This window comes from Mauremys reevesii, linkage group 11 (genome assembly GCF_016161935.1).
Source record: "Mauremys reevesii isolate NIE-2019 linkage group 11, ASM1616193v1, whole genome shotgun sequence".
Classification (NCBI taxonomy): domain Eukaryota; kingdom Metazoa; phylum Chordata; order Testudines; family Geoemydidae; genus Mauremys; species Mauremys reevesii.
In genome coordinates this window covers 60,146,647-60,159,012 of record NC_052633.1, presented here as the reverse complement: position 1 = coordinate 60,159,012, position 12,366 = coordinate 60,146,647, and the positions used below count along the sequence as shown (strand labels likewise).

The 12,366-nt window shown below is 46.4% G+C and overlaps 1 protein-coding gene across 3 annotated transcripts in view; it reads left to right on the top strand.

Moving 5' to 3' along the window:
* The window catches only part of MGAT5 (alpha-1,6-mannosylglycoprotein 6-beta-N-acetylglucosaminyltransferase), a 235,215-nt gene that overhangs the window by 43,697 nt on the left and 179,152 nt on the right, over positions 1-12,366 (top strand). The window contains exon 1 of one of the 3 annotated variants that reach the window (XM_039494730.1): positions 10,599-10,729. The exons of the other annotated variants lie outside the window; for them this stretch is intronic. The gene's annotated coding sequence lies outside the window, so the exon portion shown is untranslated. Of the gene's footprint in view, positions 1-10,598; positions 10,730-12,366 lie in introns of those variants that run through there. 3 annotated transcript variants of the gene reach the window in all.

Genomic DNA, 12,366 nt, shown 5'->3' with positions numbered 1-12,366 from the left:
AATTAGCAGTGCTAACAAGCATATTAGCCAGTTTGTTTCTACAACATTTGAGCATTCTTGTAGAAAGGTCACTTAACAAATATGTGTTGCTACTATCCTAAAATGTTCAGTTTAAAAACAATTTATTCTGTCAGAATGAACTGAGGTGAAGCTTTAACAGGGATTTAATTTTATTTTTGTTTTGAGTGAGTCAAGTTTAATTTAAATGAAGGGGCTGCAGTGTGTTTAGAATCATAGAATATTAGGGTTGGAAGAGACCCCAGAAGGTCCTCTAGTCCAATCCCCTGGTCAAAGCAAACCAACACCAACTAAATCAGGGGTCTCAACTGCAAATGACCACGAGGGCCACATGAGGGCTAGTTCATTGGCCTGAGGGCTGCATCACTGACACCCCCCCTTGCTGCCCCCAGTCCTGCCCCCACTCCACCCTGTCCATGAGGCCCTGCCTCTTCCTACCCCTTCCCTTCCCCCTTTCCAACCCCTTCCCTGAAGTCCCCACCCCAACTCCGCCCCCTCCCTGCCCCCAGAGGGTGCATGAGGGGTGTGGCGGGGGTTCAGGGCAGGGAGTTGAGGTGCGGCAGGGATTTGGGGTGCAGGCAGGGGGCCCAGGGTTCAGAAGGGGTGTGGGATGCCGTAGGGGGCTCAGGGCAGGGGTTGGGGTGTGGGGTGCAGCAGGGGACTCAGGGCAGGGGGTTGGGGTGCAGGAGGGGGCCAAAGCTCCCATTGGCCACGGTTCCCCATTCCCAGACAATGGGAACTGCGGGGGGGGCGGTGCCTAGAAGCCAGGGCAACACATGGACGGACCCCTCCGCTTTCCCCCCTCTTCTCCCCCCCCCCCGCCTCAGGGGCGTGGTTCCAGCCACTTCAGGGAGCGGAGCGGGGCTCAAGGGGGGCAATCCCGCAGGTGTAGTTTGCCCACCCCTGGCCTGGAGGTAGGTGGGGGAGGGGGGCGCGGGCTGCTTGGCGGGCCGCAGGAAATAGCCCCGTGGGCTGCATGCAGCCCGCGGGCCACATGTTTGAAACCCCTGAACTAAATCATCCCAGCCAGGACTTGGTCAAGCCAGGCCTTAAAAACTTCTAAGGATGGAGATTCCACCACCTCCCTAGGTAACCCATTCCAGTGCTTCACCACCGTCGTAGTGAAATAGTGTTTCCTAATATCCAACCTAGACCTCCCCCACAGCAACTTGAGACCGTTGCTTCTTGTTCTGTCATCTGCCACCACTGAGAACAGCCAAGCTCCATCCTCTTTGGAACCCCCTTTCAGGTAGTTGAAGGCTGCTATCAAATCTCCCCTCACTCTTCTGCAGACTAAATAACCCCAGTTCCCTCAGCATCTCCTTGTAAATCATATGCCCCAGACCCCTAATCATTTTTGTTGCCCTCTGCTGGGCTCTCTCCAATTTGTCCACATCCCTTCTGTAGTGGGGGGACCAAAACTGGACGCAATACTCCAGGTGTGGCCTCACCAGTGCCAGATACAGGGGAATAATCACTTCCCTCGATCTGCTGGCAATGCTCCTTCTAATATAGCCCAATATGCCGTTGGCCTTCTTGGCAACAAGGGCACACTGCTGACTCATATCCAGCTTCTTGTCCACTGTAATCCCCAGGTCCTTTTCTGCAGAACTGCTGCTTGTCCCCAGCCTGTAGCTGTGCATGGGATTCTTCCTTCCTAAGTGCAGGACTCTGAACTTGTCCTTCTTGAACTGTGGTAATTGGCTTGGATTCCAGCTACTGTAGCTACCCAGCTACTGATTGTCTCTTCTACCAACCCTTGCTCCCATATGTCTTTGACAGAGAGGGCTCTACACCAGGGGTGGGCAAACTACAGCCCGTGGGCCACATCTGGCCCGCGGGACTGTCCTGCCTGTCCCCCGAGCTCCTGGCTCAGGAGGCTCACCCCTGGCCCTTCCCTTCTGTCCCCTCTGCCCCACAGCCTCAGCTTACTCTCCTGCTGGTGCAATGCTCTGGGTGCCGGGGCAGTGGGCTCCTGGGTCAGTGCAGCTGCAGAGTCTGGCCTGACCTGGTGCTCTGTGGTGCGTGGTGGTGGCGACGGCGGCATGGCTCGGCTCCAGCGCCGTTAGGCAGCGCGGTAAGGGGGCAGGAGGAGTTGGATAGAGGGCAGGGGAGTTCGGGGTGGTGGTCAGGGGGCGGGGGTGTGGATGGTAGTCGGGGGGAAACGGGGGGGTTGAATGGGGGCAGGGGTCCTGGGGGGCAGTCAGGAAGGAGGGGGGGTTGAATGGGGGCAGGGCTCCTGGGGGGGCTGTCAGGAATAAGAGAAGGGGTTGGATGGGGCGGCAGGAGTCTGGGGGCAATCAGGGGACAGGGAGCGGGGTGTGTGTGGATGGGGAGGGGGTCCCAGAGAGGCTGTCAGGGAACAGGGGCGGTTAGATGGGACAAGAGTCCCGGGGGGGCGGGGGCGCAGATAGGAGGTGGGGGCCAGGCCACGACCCTCTCCCCTAATTGGCCCTCCATACAATTTATGAAACCTAATGCGGCCCTCAGGCCAAAAAGTTGGCCCACCTCTGCTCTACACAGCCACTGAGAGTCCCCTTTGTGTGTGTGGCTGATGTGAAGAAACTTGACTCCTATGTTGTTTGCAATTTACTCCCAGTTATGCCTAGTAATTAACCTAGTCGGAAACTTTTTTCAAACAGGGCCATGTCAATAACACTTTGGCATGTCTGTTGGTTAGAGCAGGAGACCAGAAGTCAAGAGCTGTGTTCTACTGACAGATCTGCTGCAGACTTCTTGTGTGACCCTGGAGCTAGCCAGTCTCTCTGCCTCAGATTCCTTGTGAAAAATGAGGAGAATACTTGATTAATTTATTAACGGCTCAGAATATGTAAAACACTTTGAGATCATGAGCCAAATGGCATAGATAGCCAAGTAGTATTACAAAGCAGCATAGTAGCAGGCGAGACTGAGGAGAATGCAGCTGGAGGGCAGTCTCCAGTTTTGTTTGATACTCTTCTTTTCTTCTTTCCCATTTGTTTTGTGACTGAATTGAGGGATGAGTATCTCTTGTTGCTTTTTAAAAAGGCATGTATTTCTCTGACCTTTTTAATGAGCGGAAGAAACTAGGGCAAGGTCTACGCTATAATCTTACATCAGTATAACTATGGGCTTGGCTACACTTACAAATTTGCAGCGCTGCAGCAGGGTGTGAAAACACACCCTCTCCAGCGCTGCAAATTGCGGTGCTGCAAAGCGCCAGTGTGGTCAAAGCCCCAGCGCTGGGAGCGCGGCTCCCAGCGCTGTCCGTTATTCCCCACAGGGAGGTGGAGTACGGACAGCGCTGGGAGAGCTTTCTCCCAGCACTGGCACTTTGACTACACTTAGCGCTTCAAAGCGCTGCCGCGGCAGCGCTTTGAAGCGCTAAGTGTAGCCACAGCCTCAGTTGCTCAGAAGTGTGAAAAATTCAGGCCCCTGAGCAAAGCAGTTATACCAACCTAAGCCCTCATGTAGCTAGCACTATGTTGAGGGGAGAGTTTTCCTGTCGACATAGCTACCGCCTCTTGTGGAGGTGGATTAACTATGCCAATGGGAGAAGCTCTCCCATTGGTGTAGTAGTGTCTTAGCTGCAGCCTTTTAAGAGTATACCTGCCCTGAGTGTGCTGAGGGAGCAACTCTTGGAGAGGGAAACAGACTTTCATACCCACAATACAAAGTGTTTCTGGCTGTCATTAAAATTTCTACTCCTGCTTTGAAAAGTAATTTTTCATTTTTCCTGTGGATTGAGCTAACCAAACTTTTTATTGCTAAAATATTGTGATGTCTGTTGTCTTTTTATATCTGTTCTTTGTTCTTCTAGCCTCTTAAAAATAGGGAAGTCTATGGAGGATAAGTGCAAAGGATATAATTCAGATTTCCTTCCTGTTTAATCGAGGTATTGTGCATAGAACCTCACTCTACTCTTTCTTCTGTACTGGGTTGTAGTGTTGAGTTTAAAAAAGACAATGGAACATGCAACAGTGAATTTGGCAAATGATGTGCATGTGGTTTATTAATCTCTCACAGGCAAAAAGTGTTATCTAACAGGCTGGCAGGTTTTTTTCTGAAGCACCCTGCTTTGGCATATGCCTGATTTCACCTGGGTATAAGTGGGCTGCTCCTAGCATTTCCTTATTCTGGACAGCCCAGCTCACATCTCTCTTTAGACAGCCAAGTCTTAGGCAAATTTAAGATGAACGCTCTTATTGTTAGTTAAAAAAGCAAATTTCAGGAAGGGTAAATGCAATGTAGGGCTCATTGTGACTTTCCTATTGAGAACTGGGTTCTGAGTTGTAAACTTTTGTTATATAGGGAAATATCTCCATTTAGTTTGACTAGATTTTTTAAACTTTATAAATGAATAAAACAGAATGAATTCATTTGACTAATAAAGTGCTTGTTTCAGTGCTATTTTAATCTTTAAGTGATTATATCTAAGGAACAGGGGGAGGCCAGCTTGTTATATAAAAATGCAAACTCGGATAAAAAGCTGTAATCATATATGGGTGTGTCACAAATTAACATATGCAGCGAAAGTGACAGTTAAAGGAAACGGGAGCCAGTTAACTCATTCCAGTAGTCTGAAAAACTGTATGTGAAATTTAATTTAGTTTGAGGCTAGTACTGATGGCAGGTGATTACAATTGAAGTGTCTTTTGTGATGCTGGCAGTGAAAGGGCCTCAATTAAGACCTGTTTATACTAGACCTCTTCCCTTTAAACTCCCATTGTGACAGACTTGGAGTTGCTCTGTAGTAATTTATGAATCCTGTATTGTGACCTGGTTATTGAGATGCTTATTGTATGGATATGTTGATTTAGTTTACTAGCAGGCTATTGAAAGAACAAGCAGGAAAGGCCCAGAGTTCACATAAGACACCTTCTGATAAACACTTCAGGGTTGTTAAAAGACCACGCCTGAGCATTTCATAACTATAAAGATCTTACCCTCTGGGCCCCAAATTGCACAGCTTGTCTGGGAAACTACAGATCAGAAGGACTCTAAACAGGGTATGTCTACATTACAAAATTAGGTTGATTTTATAGAAGTCGATTTTTCGAAGTCGATTTTATACAGTCGATTGCGTATGTCCACACTAAGTGCATTAAGTCAGCGGAATGTGTCCTCACTACCGTGGCTAACATCAACTTACAGAGTGGTGCACTGTGGGTAGCTATCCCACAGTTCCCGCAGTCTCCGCCGTCCATTGGAATTCTGGGTTGAGCTCCCAATGCCCGATGGGGAAAAAATATTGTTGCGGGTGGTTTTTGGTACATGTCATCAATCGCCCCTCCCTCCGTGAAAGCAACGGCAGACAATCGTTTTGAGCCAGACACCAGAGCGATTAGAAGAGCACAGCAAGGCGCGCTGCGCATCAGAGAGGCTTTGAAAACCAGTTTCATGACTGGCCAGGGTACAGTGTGACAGTTTTGTGTGTTTCTCCTTGATACAAACCCACCCCCTTTGTTGATTTTAATTCCCTGTAAGCCAACCACCCTTCAAAATAAAGTAACTATTGTTTCGAAACCATGCATTATTTTTTAATTAATTATATTAATTAATTTAAAAAAAGAGAGATAACGAACAAGGTAGCCCAGGTGGAGTGGAGGAGGAGGGAAGGACAAGGCCACATTGCTTATTGTAGCCACATTAAAAATCAAACTGTTTGAATGACAGCCTTCTGTTGCTTGGGCCATCCTCTGGAATGGAGTGGCTGGGTGCCCAGAGCCTTCCCCCCTCTCTCCCCAGCTTTCTTGGGCATCTGGGTGAGGAGGCTATGGAACACAGGGAGGAGGGTAGGCAGTTACAGTGGATGCAAGGGGGGTCTGTATCTTGGCTTTCCTGCAGCTCCAACAGACACTTCATCATGTCTGTTTGCTCCTCCATTAGCCTCAGCATCGCGTCCTACCTCCGCTCTTTGCGCTCACTTAATTCTTTCCTGGCCTCTGCCACTGAATGCCTCCATGCATTAAGCTGTGCCCTATCAGTGCAGGAGGACTGCATGAGCTCAGAAAACCTGTCATTGTGAGTGCGTTTTTTGTTTTTTTTTGCCTTCTAAACTGCGATAACCTCAGGGACGGAGATGATAGGGCGAGCGTAGAAATATTCTACACTCTACGATTCTGTGGGGACTGCATGGTCACCTGTGCTGCTGAGTTCGCCACGCTGACCAAACAGGAAATGAAATTAAAAAGTTTCTGGGGCTTTTCCTGTGTACCTGGCTAGTTCATCAGAGTTCAAAGTGCTGTCCAAAGTGGTCACAATGGAGCACTCTGGGATAGCTCCCAGAGGCCAATACCATCGATTTGCGTCCGCAGTACCCCAAATTTGACCCAGCAAAGTTGATTTTAGTGCTACCCCCCTTGCCAGGGAGGAGTACAGAAGTCAATTTTAAGAGCTCTTTAGGTCAACGGAAGGGGGTTGGTTGTGTGGACGCATTCATTTTTAAATTCACCTAATGCGGCTAAATTCAGCCTAACCCCGTAGTGTAGACCAGGCCTTAGACTCTCTGTCCAGAAGTTAGGCAATTGCTGCTGAGAAGCTGTTCTCGCACAGGCAGACCCTGCTGGAGGATGTGAAGAAGCTAGGCCTTTCTAAGCTCATTTCACAAGCGTCTAGGGCTTAGGTGAAATAGACACATGCAAGTTTTTTGTTGTTTTAAAATCCATTTTTTGTTATGCTATGCTGTATTCCTGCTGTTAAGATTAAACAATACTTTGGTGTAAGTACGCTGTCTGGTCACTGTATTCACCACTAATCCCAAATTCTCAAAGGGCAGATCTGCAAGTGCCAAACCCAGTTGGACCTGCGTGGGTAAATACAGTTGTCAATATACAGGGTACTGCAGCTCAAGGGCTCAGTCTAAGCATGGGAGAATTGTGTGATTCCACCCCAGGAAAGGTAAGGAGTGGTGTACTCACTGGCCTGGGGATCAGAGTGCAGCTAGCCCTGTAACTGTGATACCCACGTTTTGCTAACAATGGTGCAGCTCCACTGGCAATTGGGAACACTAGTGTAGATGGGAAAGCACGTAGCCACTGACTGGGTTGTTAACCACTGTGATGTCTAGACCTTTTCTGAGCAAGGTTAGAGAGAGTGGTGAGAAAAAAAATACCATCAGCCAGGCTACAGTAGCGCTAGGATATCTGGAGCTGCATCAGCAGTAGCAGCCAGGAGACGTAAGAAAAGCAAAATCTAGTGTACACAGAGCTATTGATAAAGGGGGAAATTACAGGGAAATCCCACCATGCCTTCATATATTTTTAAGTTCCCTTACTTCTCTCTCTAAAGAAAGTGTCTTTCTTTATTCCAGAGCCTCAAATCAGCAGTGTTGCTAACTCCTGCAATTTTTATCTTGCAAAATTGTTATGGGATATTTTTAAAGTCCCAACTTTTGGAGTTATTAAATTACATGAGGATCTCTGCTTCTATTTAAAAAAAAATTTAAAGAAGGAAAGAAAGTTTCTAGCCCTTATGGTGGCAGAGAAAAGCTTGAAAATATGAAATTTAAGCTCTCGAAAAACAGAATGCAAATAAAGACCCCAACATTTATTATGTTCCAACATTTCATGATTTTTAAACCAGTATGATTATTTGCAGAGGCCTGACTCCGGGTTTTTAAATGCTTGGGGTTGGCAATACTGAATTTGGTAAAACTCCCATTGAAGTAAATGGAAATTGTGCCTATTAAAAGACTACAGGCTCAGGTCCCAGTTTTTATGAAAATTATTTTTTGATATTTTAAAGCATTTTTAAAACTGGATGTTAATCTTAGTTTCCAGTTCAGCTCTTACATACAGTGTCAAAACTGACTTGGTTTTGAGCAAAAATGTCTCAGAGTTAGGCTCTGAAATTCCGCTTATGAACATCCTTACCACCTTAAAAATATAAACACCTACTTTTTCTATACAGCTCCCAATTTATTCTTGGGGAGAAACATTTATTACCTTTATAAAATTTCATGTGGGCTGGGACAGGTGAATGAACTTTTTCTTCTAAAGCTGAAGATTGCTCTTATTTCACTGCTATTCCATTCTCAATTCAAAAAGTAAAATCCAGGCAGTTCAGGAATCTGCAGTTACTTTGGAGTAAATACATAACACATGAGCATATGTCTGGATTACAGTGGCACAGCTACAGTGTTGCAGCTGTGCTGATGTAACACTGTAGCATAGATGTTTCCTAATCTATGAAAGCATTTTTCCATCAGTGTAGTTAATCCACTTCTCCGAGAGGCTTAGGTTGATGGAAGAATTTCTCCATCGACTTACCTGCGCCTACACCAGGGAGTAGGGTGACCAGACAGCAAATGTGAAAAATCGGGACGGGGTAGGGGGTAATAGGAGCCTATATAAGAAAAAGACCCAAAAATCGGGACTGTCCCTATAAAATCGGGACATCTGGTCACCCTACCGGGGAGAGATGGGGGATTAGGTGGACCTAACCACAGGGTTTAGGGCACAAAATTTTTCATAGCTCTCAGCAGTGGAGCCAGATCAGTCAAATTTTTAAGTGTAAACCAGGCCTAGACCCTGCCCCACATCCTGTGCAGCTGCATACCCTACTCCAGAGCCTGGCAGCTGCGCCACAACACCATCCAGAACCGCCTGGTGAGAGACATTGCACCACGCCTTGGGGAGATCTCCGTGAACTGCACCATCCCCGGTACTGACAGCCAGCTACGACCTGACATCGCCATCACCGACAAGGCCCAGAAAAAGATCATCCTCGTTGATGTCACGGTCTCCTTTGAGAACAGGACCCTGGCATTTCGTGAAGTCCGAGCTTGTAAACTGGAAAAATACGCCCCCCTGGCCAACACCCTGAGAGCAAAGGGCTATGAGGTGCAGATGGGCGCCCTGACCGTCAGAGCCCTGAGCGCCAGGAACCCCTGCAACGAGCGAGTGCTGTGGACCTGTGGGATTGGTTGACGCTACGCGTGGCTCATGCGGCACCTCATGGTCCAGAGACATCTACATCGAGCACATCACCGGTCATTGAGAGTACCAGGAGGTGTGAGCCAGAGTGACGTTCTTCAACTACTAGAAAGGGACCAAGACCCTTTCTCTGTTGGATCATATGAACTGGAACCATAAACTCCCTGAACATTAAATCTCACCAAATGATGGTCAATCCATCCTCATCATCGTATCCACTCATTATACTCGACACCCGAACATAGCCACTTTATGAGCTTCATACCCTCATATCTCAATGTCTGTACTTTGACCCATCAACCTTCTACCCCCAATCAGGGATATTACAGAGTATGTATTCCTTATGCCACCTAATCTTAAACCAAATTTTGCACCCTTGATAATCTGTATGTTATTCCCTGAAAACCAGAAACTTCTATGCTTAAACTCTGTACCGTTCACTTTTTTTAACATCATCTTAATAACATTTTTAAATCTGTTCTCATCTAGGCATACAACTGACTGTTAATGAATGTAGGAGATGTGAGGCATAATACTGATAGAATGAATCTAAAGAGATGCTGCTTTTGTTTAGTCATGCTTTCTCCTCTAATATTTGAGGAAGGACATTGTTAATGATCTTGTATAAAATGAATGTGAACTGTGGATTTCAGCAGAGAATTTGCAGTTTCATGCAATTTTTCAGTGATGGGATTGTCTTCCAGAGTTTTGTCAGCTGGTACAACTCAGTTTTTGTTGTTTTTTTAACAAAACTTAATGTTATACAGAAATGTATTAGTTTTTTTTAATTTCCTAAAGAGAACACTTCTGTTTAGATTGAAACATTTCCCTCTAGTATTCACTGCACACATTGACAGATTGTTTTAGTGCGTAAAAATGACTGTTTTCATTATTTGAACTGAGAGAAAAGCAGAAAGTGAAGAAAGAGCATGACTTTTTTAATGTAGATTTGATTTTTAAAGATATTTTTTTAAATAAGCTTAGGGTTTTAAAGTGACACAGATAATGATTTTTTTAAAATAGACTTTTAACTTGTTGATTCTCCTCAACTCTCAGAAGGTTGATGTATATATGTTTGGTTATTTTCAATTTAAAACATCAAGACTGCTTTTTATAAAGTAATCCTCCTTCTTAGACTGACCTATGGCTTTTGGGACACCCAGATCGCTATTAACTGATGACGTCTATACTTTTGATTATTTTTTTAATTGGATCTCAACATAAATAATTTCTTATTACTTAAAAACAGCTGGTATGAAAATAAATCAGTTAAACTGTAACATCCTTGTGAGGTAGGTGGTATTATACTAATTTCACAAATCAGCGAAGTCAGAGAAGTGACTACAACAGGGTTCTAAAATGAGTCAGGGAGCCAGGAAGAAGTAAGGAGTCATCCTAGTTGCAGGCTTACTCAAGCAATTTATTTCTAGTTAGTACTCTGAGCACATATTTTTTGTTATGGGATCTTGTCTCCTCTGTGTGTGCAGTGTTGTAGCCCATTAAAGTAATTTGGACCTATGCATTTTGCTTAAAGGGAGAATAGACTCCTATACAGTCTCCATTTGCTCATCTGAGATGCAAGTAGTCAGAAGTTTTTTCCCTTCTTTTTTCCCTTTTCTAAAGAAAATTGCCCAGCAGTCCCTGTGATCTTTAATTACCTGTATAGAGACACCTGGGGACATTTTAATGTGCCTTCTCCTCCCAGAAAGCTGTCTGTTTTGGCCAATGAACTTGTCAAGGAATGGAAACAGACTCCTGCTGCCACTGGTGGGTTAATCTGCTGCAGTCTGCAAAGGGTAAATCATTTTTTGGATTTCTCTTCTAATCTTTTACTGCTTACCTTCACTGTGACCTGTATTTGTCAGATCCCCTGAGGCTGGCATTGTTACTGAGTGTGGCAACAGCTGTGCAATGCTAATGAGCTTCAGGAAAATGGAACAGTTGTCTGTGGTTGCTGCAACCCTTGCAGAATCTTTATCAGCCTTGTCATATGTTAAGAAGGCCACCTCTCCCAGTGCAGTATTGGTTGTAATATACAAATAGTGAAGGATACTCCCTGCAGAAAGCAACTGATTAGCATCTTGGATTAAAAGACTTTGGCTCTAATCTAGGGCTGGGCAAACTTTTTGGCCCGAGGGCCATATCGGGGTTGTGAAATAGTATGGAGGGCTGGGTAGGGAAGGCCGTGCCTCCCCAAACAACCTGGCCCCCTCCCACTTCCCACCCCTTGACTGCCTCTCAGAACCCCCAACCCATCCACCCCCCCTGTTCCTTGTCCCCTAACCACCCCCTCCCAGGACCCCCCGTCCCTAACTGCCCACCCCCTATCCAACCCCCATGCTCCCAGTTCCCTGACTGCCCCCCCGACCCCTATCCACATATCTGCCCCTGACAGGCCCACTAGGACTCCCCCCCCCATCCAATCCCCCCTCCCTGTCCCCTGATGGTCCCCTCCTGGGACCCCCCTGCCCCTGACCACCCCCCAGGACCCACCCCGCTCAGTGCTCCTCCTGAGTCTTCCAGCCCGTGCTCACGGCGCTCCTGCCGCCCACACCCCCCACCTGCTCCCCTGAGGCTGCGGGTGAGCCTCCCTCCCTGCTATCCCCTGCCCTCCTCCTGCGGGGGGTGCACCGGTGCTGAGCTGCCTGGTGGCACAGTGAGCTGAGGCTGCAGGGTAGGGGCCAGGGGTGAGCCTCCCCAGCCGGGAGCTCAGGGGCCAGGCAGGATGGTCTGATGGGCCATATGCGGCCCACGGGCCTTACTCTGCCCACCTCTGCTCTGATATATAATTTACTAAACATACAAGACTGCAGGATTCAGAGTCAATGTGAGGAGACTGTTAACTCTCTAGATGTGGGAGTTTGACTCTTTGACCCATGAGCTACTTACTCCCAAAGGTTTGGTGCACACTTTCTTACAGCCCAACTCGTTATATTTCTAATGTGCCTATTGCTTATAGTATCCAAGTGCCAAGTTAGATTATAGAAGAGTCCTGTCCAGAAGGTCAGTTATTTTTCCATCCTACCTTTGGACCATATCTTTCTTCCTATCTATTTTTTTGGGGGGAATGCTATGTAAAAGAGGCAAGTTAAGAGGCCATTTTTTCTGTTCATTTTTTCTTGTTCTCAGATGGTTTGTGAACTGATCACAATTGTCCTGAATTTGTTTTATTCCTAATAACTGTAATCATTTTCCAGAAAAAAATAATCTATGGATTAGCCACAAATAGGGTATTATGGTTATTCACTATGATTGATCACATAATATAGTTCTGTTACCTAACTGGAAGAAAAACTATATCAGAAGAGTGAATAGGTAATGTTCTTTCTCGTGTACTCTTGCTTGCATACAAGTATGGATTTATCTAAGAATAGCAGGTCATAAACAAACATTCAACAAGAAAACTGGACTCTGAGTGTCCTGTAAAATGAAC